This window comes from Coffea arabica, chromosome 10c (genome assembly GCF_036785885.1).
Source record: "Coffea arabica cultivar ET-39 chromosome 10c, Coffea Arabica ET-39 HiFi, whole genome shotgun sequence".
Classification (NCBI taxonomy): Eukaryota; Viridiplantae; Streptophyta; class Magnoliopsida; order Gentianales; family Rubiaceae; genus Coffea; species Coffea arabica.
In genome coordinates this window covers 35,367,807-35,373,533 of record NC_092329.1, presented here as the reverse complement: position 1 = coordinate 35,373,533, position 5,727 = coordinate 35,367,807, and the positions used below count along the sequence as shown (strand labels likewise).

The 5,727-nt window shown below is 38.4% G+C and overlaps 1 long non-coding RNA gene across 1 annotated transcript; it reads right to left on the bottom strand.

The window, feature by feature from the left end:
• Positions 1-1,455: 1,455 nt before the first annotated feature.
• Positions 1,456-4,311, bottom strand: LOC140016301 (uncharacterized). The gene is made up of 3 exons (XR_011822679.1): positions 3,930-4,311; positions 2,310-2,357; positions 1,456-1,689 (listed from the first exon to the last, which is right to left on the bottom strand). It is a non-coding gene; the product is annotated as an uncharacterized lncRNA (long non-coding RNA).
• Positions 4,312-5,727: the final 1,416 nt, after the last annotated feature.

The window sequence follows — 5,727 nt, the reverse complement described above, 5'->3', positions numbered from 1 at the left end:
CACTGCTGCTAACGCCTCTTGGATGTCCAAATTTAGTCCCTGTATAAACCGTCTCACTCTTCTCAGTTCCGTGGCTACTAATTCGGAAGCAAACTTGGATAGTTTAGTGAATTTCATTTCGTATTCAGCCATACTTAAGGTCCTCTGGCGTAGTCCAATAAATTCGTCCTCCTTCCTTTCTTGGACTAAAGGTGGGAGGTACTTCTCGTTAAATTCTCTTATAAAGTTCGCCCAGGTCCATACAGTCTGTTCCCTTTCCCATTTTGCTCTAATTACGTTCCACCATGCTCGAGCCGGTCCTTCAAATTGAAATACCGCAAAGTTAACTTGCCTTTGTTCGGTATAGTTCAAAGCTGCGAAAATATTAATCATGGCCTCCAGCCACTGTTCGGCTATATCCGGATCAGACCCTCCAAGGAATTTCGGAGGAGCAAACTTCTGAAACCTCTCAAGAGCCCGATCTTCACCTATTTCAGGGTTCGGAGGTTGATTCACAAGTATTTGACCTTGTTGGTCCACCAACCTTGTTAAGATGTTTGTCATTTGTTGAATTGCCGTCGCCATTTGGTCCCCGGCTTCAACCCTCGGTCCTTGCTCTTGTGCAGCTGTTGTTTCCCTTTCCTCTCTTGGCTCTTGAGCTCGTTTATTCCCACGGCCACGTCCACGTCCACAACTACGTCTCCCGTCCATATATATGTTTTCCTTCTCTCTTTCCTTTTCTTTTCCCCCCAAAAAGGTAATTAAGTGAATAAACACAGTAAATTGACTAAAGTAACAAATTCCAGCATACCAAATACACAAATAAACATATACGCACATAACACACCATAGATCAAGAAGACAGATGATCAAATACACAAAGGCATATTAAATTAGACAGATAATCATATGCACAAATACACCAACTAACATCATGTAATAATAATATAAGGACAAATCAAAAGAAAAGGCGATATCGTCCTAGTTTCAGTTGAATAACCCCGTCCGGTCTCTTACGTCACTTACTATCCAAACTAAATATCCATTGACCTCTTGTGCTCATTCTAGCTAGACAAAGCCTGTTCATGTTCCCAAAATGCAATTCTCAAGTACCTAGTAGCTAGCATCGCCTCAACTCCAGAGTACTCGAGCACGAGAATACGAAATAAAACAGTTCACATCTCGAGCTGGCCAGTCCCAAGAGTAAACTATCTACAATCGAAATTCCTACCCGACGTACCTATCTATGATCCTTAGATACTACAGGAAATTTAAGGCCTATAACGTTCACAGTTCGTAGCTTATGCTCGAACGAGTACTTAATCCTTCATGCCTATTCACCACTCAGTCCAGGCTCACTCCGCGCAGAGACCACGCGAAGCAGGCTCTGATACCAACTGTGACAACCCCACCTCCCCCTAGGGCGTACCCCAGGGTTCGGCGGACCGCCTGCCCAGCTCTCGCCGGGACTCAGTCGTTCCTTAATCAAGTCCGGAATACAACCAAAGGAATAACATACAACAATCCAAAACTTAAGTGAAACTTACATATACATTTCTATCTCAAAAGGGAGTACAATCATCGAATATATAAAGATTCTCAATTCTTCATACAACCAGCCCGTGCCAAACATTAGGGCGAGAACCATTACAAAAACAAGAGTTAGACCATGCTAGTCTATACCAAGCTCTCATCCTTGCGTGCCTTCCCCTGTTAAGGAAAACAAACTAAAGGGATGAGTTAAAACCCCAGTGAGGTTCCGAACACATAATCAAATAATCAATCCATACATTAAACATAGAATATTAATAATTCAAGAAACATTTAAAATGGAAAGCGATAATAACACATACATTAAAAGGATACGGGCTCACTGGGAGCCATAAATTCGTTCGTTCGTTCGTTCTCCTGACATTTCCCCTTATTCCTTCATTCTTTTGAAGATTGCATTTTTGTAAGTAAAACCCTCGTTTGTTCTTTCGTTTCATTCACCCCTTTCCTGGCCTTTGGCCAGGCTCCACCAACCTACAAGGTAATACTCGAGTATACCAACGTTCACACCCAGCGTCACCATATCGCTCGACCAAGTCCGCTTCTGGCTCGAGTCGATCGGTAACGAAGGGCAGGGCCCAGTTCAGCCAAACGGCTTACATTCATGCGCAACTAGCATTTAATCATTGAAAATTTCACATTTATTTAGGTCGAGTGCGATAAAGTACACACTCGCCTAGAAAACTCGTTTTAACAATCATTGAAAGCACTTAACACATTATCAATCAATAATAACAAGCCAATAAGTCAAGGAAATATAACAAACAAGGAACACTCACCTATGTACGCAAAACAACGTGCCAAATATCCTTAGTCACCGAGAAAACCTAAGATTAAATGAGAAAGAATATTACAGCTCATCTAGCACAAACAATTAGGTGAAATCAAAGAACTCTACAAATGATGAGTAGAACGTATAAAGAGACTTTAAAGTGAAACGAGGACATTTGGACCCGTGGATAAAATAACTAGGGTTTCATAGACCAAACGTAAAACCAAACTCAAAAGGGCTATAAAATTTTCTAATGTAAACACTTGAACCAAAGACAAGTCGGAATCCAACTAGATAGGCTAAGAAATACTGTTTTCGGAATCGTTTATATGGTTCAAAATCATTTCATATTCAAGTAGATATTATAGACTTCATGAAAAAGAGGGAGGACAAAAATACTCAAGAAAACCCTAAACCATTCCTCTTTATTTGGTAAGAGTAAGTAAACATTTGGAGTTTCCAATTGAAGAATGATCATGTTTTAAGATGGAAAAACGGTTATAGTATTTGCCAAACAAAAATATACCAGTTCAAATAAAAACTTAGCCCTCGAGCGAAAATTTGGGCAGCACGCCCTTTGTATTTTCCTATTTCCAGCCATTTATGGCTTCATTCTTTTTCTCAATCGAACCAAGATTACCCACAACACAAATTCATTTCAATAGCCATTCCATAGGCTCAAAACAATACAAGTATAGAAATCGAGCTAATAATAAATGCGGAAATGAAACTTAACAAAAGACAGATTTGACGGGTTTTGCGTAACGGACACATCCGACGCTACGGTTACCGGATTGGAATGTAATTTATACAGTTTCGAAGCTAAGACAGAGGGCTACAATTTTGATGAAGGCCACTTAGTCCAAATTCCTGTGTAACCTAGTCAAATTCCCAATTCCCAGAACCAAGTTCCAACTAATCGGCTAATTAACCGTACTACCTTTAAATGGCCATATCGCAGGCTACCAAAGTCCGTTTCAGGCATTCTTGGAGGCGTTGAAAAGCTAAGACAAAGACCTACAACTTTCATGAAGACCACTCAGTCCAGTTCTCAGCCTAACTAGGTCAAATTTACCAAAAGGAACTCCAGATTTTCCTGTTTGAAATTCACAGCGGAAATCAACTAGCAGTCCTGCTTTATTCACTCATATCTCAGCACACACAACTCCAATTCAGGTAATTCCAAAGCCATTAGAAAGCTAAGACACAAGTCTATAAGTCTTAAGAAGACATCAACAACCAAATCAGTAGTATTCCTGGTCAAAACATCCAATTACAGAAGCTGATTATCAGTTTCGGATAAATACAGGGAAGTAGGGGTATTTTGGTCTTTTTACAGGATACGTTGCTCCGATTGAGCTAACATTTTACAGGAAACTATAAAACATCATTCCCTACAACTTTCATGTTTTGTACTAAGGCCAAATCAGCTCCCAACATGTTCGAATATTCAGACTAATTTCGGACAGAAATCTTGACAGAAAAGGAACACTTGAAGTTCATTTAAATTCCACCCAATCAAACGAATTTCCAGCCGTTCAAATCAGTTCCTAGCTAGTTATATTCAACTTCCAATCATCAATCATATGTTTTACCACAAGAATCAAGAGTTAGGAAATTGGTTTACCTCAAATCCTTAATCATACCCCCTAGCTGGCCGATTCTTTGAGGAGATGTATCCTTGAGCTCCAACTCTCCAACAAAGTTCCCTTGGTTGGTTGCAAGCAAGGTTGGATGAATAACCCCAATGATTCCCTTTCTTTTTTTTTCTCTCTTCTCCTAGCTCACCCGATACTGCCTTTCTTCTTCTCCAAGCTCACGGTAGCTTGTTCTTGGTGTTGGCTTTGTTTGTTTTGTCTTATGTCCTCCTAACTTAATAGCTAAGTCTATTAATAGTAAAGCAAAACAAGAGATGGGTCATGGGCTTGGGTAATTAATGGGTTTATGGCTTAGGCTTCTAATGAAATTAAAACTTAAAGGCCCAACACTAAAACTCTACTTGATCCAATGTAATTAACCCATTGGTTTACTTAGTTTAATTAAAACTAACTTAAGCCCACCAACCCAAGGCACTAATCACTCAAACCCCCGTACTAAACATGCATGGATGCACATACAATCACGAAAATATTAATTGGTTGAATTTAATTTAAACTTAACGGTTTAGTTTTGAAAGTAGGATTTTAATGATTCAATTAAATTTTTCACTTTTGGTATGTAAAATACTCTTTGAAAATTAAAACACATGGTAAAATACATTTTTCACACAATAGCTACTATAAATATCCATATTTAATTTATTTGAGACAATTTGGAATCCAGGATCTCACATCCATAATGCACCTCAAATTTAACATGTACGCACTTATACTAAAACAAATGATTTTAAAAACGATACTCACTTATAAAATCTCTGAAAATTAAATGATTAATTGATTGAAAGCAAGGAAAATACACGCGGAAAAATAAAATAGAATAAAATAAAATAAAACAAGGAGAATTTTGCGGGTCCTCACACACAATATACAACATATATCCATCAATTTCACAACCAACCAAGTATCAAAATTTCGAAATAAAAATAGAACAACATGGACAAAATTTTTGGCCAGCTTGCCTTCATAACTTTCCTTCGATTTCTCTCCACTTTCTAACCATAAACATCTCATTTATCACATAAACAACCATAATCAAACATTAAAGCATTAAGTCAGCTACCTAGAGGTCTCATCAAGATAGCTGGCATAGGATTTAATGCGAGAAAAATGGTTCCTCAAGTCCGCTATCCTATGAATGGGATTAGGGTTTCAAACCCATGAAGATTAACTGTTAAACTTTGGAGAAATGGAAAGATTAAAGAGATGAAGTGATTACCCTTGGAACCCTAGGTGAATAACAGATTTTTCCACCGAAAATTCTCTAAGAAAATCTACAAGATTGCTCCTTGCTCCTAATTAGAGTGGTACTCCAAGTTGTAACTGATTTGGTAAAGGATTTGTGGGTGAAATGGAAGCTAGAAGATGAAGTTTTTCCTTCCCTTTGTTCTTCCTAGAGGGCTGGCCGAAAATGGAGAGAGAGAAATAAGAGAGTTGTGTGTTGTGACTTGTCTTGGAAGATTGGAGAGAAAAGGAGTTAGGAAGATTTGCCAAAATGTCAACTTTGAATAGTTGTCGGAATAGGGTTTCGTACCACCAATTTCTCTTGGGTTTGATACACTCATGCACCAATCCTCCAAGGTATTTCCTTTAGCACTGTAATTACCCACTCTTACTAGTCTAATATTCATTTCTCAAATCTCCACTTAGTTGTACCAACACGATTATCGAGAAACTATCAACGTGCGTGTTGTAAAAGTTTAATTGGAACTCACTCACCTCTAATTCCTCAATTAACTTTTCTTAGCTTACTATTAATCATTCTTAATT